General features: G+C 38.9%; 1 long non-coding RNA gene across 1 annotated transcript in view; it reads right to left on the minus strand.

Annotated features, from left to right (window-relative positions):
* Positions 1-202, minus strand: part of LOC107148283 — a 7,103-nt gene extending 6,901 nt beyond the window's left edge. The window contains exon 1 of the long non-coding RNA XR_001504249.2: positions 1-202. This exon is cut by the window's left edge and continues 69 nt beyond it. This is a non-coding gene — a long non-coding RNA (uncharacterized LOC107148283).
* Positions 203-5,278: the final 5,076 nt, after the last annotated feature.

The following is a 5,278-nucleotide window of genomic DNA, read 5'->3' on the forward strand; positions in this document are numbered from 1 at the left end:
GAGAGAGGGCAAGGCCGACCGGATTATGCTGCGTCTGGAAGGTGGCGAGGGGAAGGGGGCGGGGCTGCCCGGGTAGAGTCGAGTGTCGCCCTCTTGCGCGGCCTTAGCCGCCTCAGAGGTGCGGCCCGGACGTTGGGCAGCAACCGCGAAGCGGCGGAGATTCGAACCTGCGCACAAATGTGCGCGCGCGCACTCGGGCCGACCAGACGCGGCCTCTGATTGGTGGAAGCTCGCTGCGCGCGCTCCCGAACACCCTCGCGGCCGGAAGTGCGCGTCCCGGAGGGAGGCGGGAAGGCGGCGGCGGGTCGATTAAAGACCCGGTGTAGTTGTCTGCAGGGGGCGTGACCTTTTCTCAGGCGTGGGATAGCGGTTGTAAGACTCCGGGCTGAGCCTTACATTCTACACCCTCTTAAGGGAAATTTAAGACCTCCCGAATGTATGTGTTAGTAGTATTCCCTTCCTCGTGTCAGTGACCGCGGGACGGCGCCTGGAGGTTAGGACGCAGGTTATGCAGATGCCAAATACTCTATAGTATTAAGAGGATTCATAAGGCGTACGGGCCCAAGGAAGTATTAAAAACTAGCATGCAAAGAATCCAAAACAGTGTTCTAAGATACCTGCTGTAGAAAGTGAAGTCGGCACCATTCTTCCAAGATCTCTTGATTAAAAACTTGAAGTGGCCGACAAGATGTGCAGCTCATCCCAAACAGCTGAATAGATGGCAAGAACCAAGCCAGGAGCACAGCTTAGCTCCTCTCTTCCAACTGAAACCTAAGATTGGTTCTTATTTTGTTGGAAGCCTGAGGTCCCTGCCTTCTCTGCTATGGTCAGACTGGGACTGCAAAACCATTAGCAGCAAAATTGTATATTGTCAGGCGAAGTTACATGGAAACAACCGCAATAAATTTGCCTTAATATTTTAATTTCAGTAGTTTGATAGACAGTACAAGTAAACAACAACAAAAAAAAATGGAAGAAAACGAAACATTAACAGCTTTGAAGGGAGAAATTTATAATCCCCATAATTGGGATTGAACCCAAAGGCTCTCTATCACTCTATCATGCTTCATCCTCAACCATTTTTCTTTAGGGTCTTGCTAAATTGCAAGGCTGGCCTCAAACTTGAGATCCTCCTGCCTCAGCCTCCTGGTGTAGCAGGGATTACAGGCATGGGCCACTGTACCCAGCAGAGGAATTTATAATCTTATAGGAAAAAAAATGTGTGCAAAGATAATTCTATGCCAGGTGGTAGGTACTGCCTAAATATTAATTACTACTTGTGCCTACCACAACAAGGGGGTGTGAAAGGTTACAGTGATTGTTTACTTATTAGCAGAAATGGGGTAATGTATAGGGTAGTAAGCAATAGATTTTGTTTGATTTTTCTTGTCTCTTCTTTGATAAGAAGAGTTTGCCATTTTCAAACTAGTGATCCAGATCAAATGAAAGAGCTTAATCCTAGCTGTTGGTTTAAAAGGTTTGAAGGGAACTCAGCTCTAGGAACAATAGAACGTAGTTAAGCTAATCATTTATTGTGTTCCTATCCCCTTTCTTTTTTAAAATTGTGAAATTTATCAATATTATGCAATAGATTGTATAAAATATGCATGTAACTTAAAGAAAGATACTAAGACAGCCAGGGCTCAGTGTCAGAAATAGAGTCATACCAATACCAGAACATGACAAGCTGCCTGTGGTGCCTTTCTCACAGTAGCACTCTTTCCCTCACTCCAACTAATTCTCTTTTTGAGTTATCATTCTTTTACTTTTTATTTGTAATTTATAATACAGATGTACATCTGTATATATGTTTCTAAAACCCTTTTTTGTTTTGTTGACTTAAAAAACAGCTTTACTGAAGTCTGACATATAGTGAACTTCATCTATTTAAAGTGTACCACTTGACATATGAATACACCTGTGAAACCATAAACAATATAATATACATATCACTCTAAAAATCTTCTCTTGACATTTGTAATTTCTCCCTTCTCCCTCCTCCCCTGCAACCCTTGCCCTATCGGTATCCACACATTTACTTTCTGTAATTACATTCCCTTTTAGAACTAATACTCCCTTTAGAATTTTAATTATAATTGCACTGAAACTTTAGATCAATTTGGGGGGAATTTTCTTTATGATACAGTGGCCCTTCCCTATTCAGGAACATTATATAGCTCTAATTATTTAAATTTCTAAGTGTCTTTAGCAGAGTTTTATAATTCTCACCATAAAAAAGCTTACACATTCTTTTTAGGTTTGTTCTTAGGCACCTTTTAATAAATTTTGTAGATAGTACACTTTTCCCCTCCTCTAAATGACATTTCCTGAGTTATTGTTGCTGCTCTAGGTTCTTAAAAGACTCTGAAAGTATAATTTTAAGTTATTTTACCCTTAGTTATAAATAGCACCAGAACCACTTATTCAAGGAATTAATATGCAGTTTATTCACTGAATTAATCTGCAGTAGTTGCTCAAAAAATGATATGTCTTTAACTTTTTGCAGTTTGCTTAAAGTTGACATTGTACCATTCCATGTAAAAATGAAGCACTTTCTTACCCCTCCAGTCTGCATGAAACTTTTTTTTTTTTTTTTTGGCACTGCTGGGGATGGACCCCAGGGCCTTGATACATGCTAGGTGGGTACTCTACCACTGACCTATATCCCTAGCACCTAGATTCATTTTTTTTCTTTTTAGATATACATGACAGTACAGTGTATTCTGATATATTAGACATACATGGAGTACAACTTATTCTAATTAGGATCCCATTCTTGCGGACGTACATGATGTGGAGTTTCACTGGTGGTGCATTGATATATGAACATAGGAAAGTTATATCAGATACATTATGCTGTCTTTCCTATTCCCATTACCTCTTCCTTCCTTTCATTTCCCTTTGTCTAATTAAACAAACTTCTATCTTTCCCCCCGCCCTTATTGTGTGTCAATATCCACATATCAGAGAGAACATTCAGACTTTGTTTTTTGGGGGTATTCGTTTATTTCACTTGGCATGATAGTCTCCAGTTCCATCCATTTACTGGCAAATACCATAATTTCATTCTTCTTTAAGGCTGAGTAATATTCCATTATGTACTTATACCACATTTTCATCCATTCATCTGTTGAAGGGCACCTAGGTTGGTTCCATAGCTAAGCTATTGTGAATAATTGCACTGAAACTTTAGACCAATTTGAGGAGAATTTTTGAGCTTCTCTAAACATTGATGTTGCCATCACTGTAGCATGCTGATTTTAAGTCCTTTGGGTATATACCAAGGAGTGAGATAACTGGGTCAAATAGTGGTTCCAATCCAAGTTTCCTGAGGAATCTACATACTGCTTTCCAGAATGATTACACCAGTTTGCATTCCCACCAGCAATGTATGAATGAACCTTTTTCCCACATCCTCACCAACATTTATTGTTATTTGTATTCTTTGATAATTGCCATTCTGACTAGAGTAAGATGGACTCTCAATGTAGTTTTAATTTGCATTTCTCTAATTGCTACAGATGTTGAACACAATAAGGATGGAAGGAGAATAGAAGTTCATTGAATTAGACAAGGGGAATGAAGGGAAAGGAGGGGTATGAGAATAGAAAAGATAGTAGAATGAATCAGACAAACTTTTCTATATTCATATATGAATACCAACCAGTGAAACTCCATATCATGTACAACAACAAAGTAGGATCCTAATTAAAATGAGTATAATTTTAATTGTCAAACTACACTCTATGTCGTGTACCTAAAAAGAATAAAAAAATCAAAATGAATGGCATTTTAAAAAATCACTTATTTTCTTCTCTCATGCCTAATCTGTTGATTCCATGCACTGTATTTTTCATCCTACACAATGTACTTTTCATCTCTAGAAGTTCAATTTGGGTCTCTTTGTCTTTTATTTCTCTAGATCATGTTTTTGAACATATGAAATAGACTCAGGCTATTACAATATTCTTCTCTACTAATCCAAAAATCATTGTCAGTTGTAATTGGTTTCAATGGATTGATTTTTCTCCTCTTTATGGTTTGTATTTTTTTAACACATCTGGTAATTTTTTACTACACACTGGATGTGAATTTTTGTTTGTTGGGTGCTAAATATTTTTATATTCCTAAAAATATTCCTGAGCTTTGTTCTAGCGTGCTGTTAAGGTACATACAAAGTTTAAATCTTTTGGATCTTGCTTTTGTCCAGTTGGATCTGAGCATTATTGACTCTCTAGCTAATTAGCCCCCACTGCTGAGGTGTTGGTCAGCTTTTCATAATTATGACAAAGTAATTGAGATAAACAACTTATAGGAGGTAAGGTTTATTTTGATTCATGATTTTCGAGGCAATGGTTTGCCAGCCTTGTTGTTTTGGGTCTATGAGGGCACCATACATCATGGCAGGATTGTGTGGTGGATGAGGTATATTCATCTCATGATGACTGGGAAGTAAAGGGCGGCAGAAGGGGCCAGGGTCCCTTATTCCTTTTTAGTGCTAATCCCCAATGAACGCTAACGTTTTTCTGCTAGGTTCTACCTCCTGAAAGTTTCACCACCTTCCAGTAACACCACATACTAGGAACTAAGCCAGCACATGGGCCTTTGAAAGACACTTATCCAAAATGTAACATGCATGAGGCAAGGCTTTTCTCTGTATCACATCCAGTGCCCTAGAAATTGTGACATTTTCCAATATGGGTATGGAAACAAGCATTGCAGAATGTTTCTAGAAGGATACTATTATCAGTAGTTGCCTATGTGGTGGGTTATTGGGGAACAAGAATGAAAGGCATATGGAACACATTTGGGCTACTTCAAATTATCTCACTGGTACCACTGGTATTACTGGTGTCTTGTGGGTTACAGGTTTTTGTTTTTTTTTTTTCATTAGAAATTAATACCCAGAGTTTCTGGCTTCTTCTTCTGGGAAACAATTTTCCATGAGTTTCTTGCACTTCTTCATACCTTGTAAGCAGAGGCATTGGCTGATTTTATTCAATATTAGCTTTTTAGAGTTGTTTTGTATGGTATAGCGTTGGAAGAGAGAGAGATCTTTCAGGAGCACAGCGCAGGTTTGTTTATTGTCCAGTATAATAATGTCTTTCACTAGGGAAAGTCAGACATGAGGACTGCTTGTTCATTATAAGATTAAGCTTTCTGGAGCTCATTATGAATGATTAAGATTTCCAAAGTGTGGGGTTCCTCTCCTGTAATACAACCAAAATGCATGTGCAAGCATCACCTGGTACTCTTGAGGTGTTCTGTGAGATTAAGG

Source organism: Marmota marmota, unplaced genomic scaffold (genome assembly GCF_001458135.2).
Source record: "Marmota marmota marmota unplaced genomic scaffold, marMar, whole genome shotgun sequence".
In the NCBI taxonomy this organism is placed as follows: domain Eukaryota; kingdom Metazoa; phylum Chordata; class Mammalia; order Rodentia; family Sciuridae; genus Marmota; species Marmota marmota.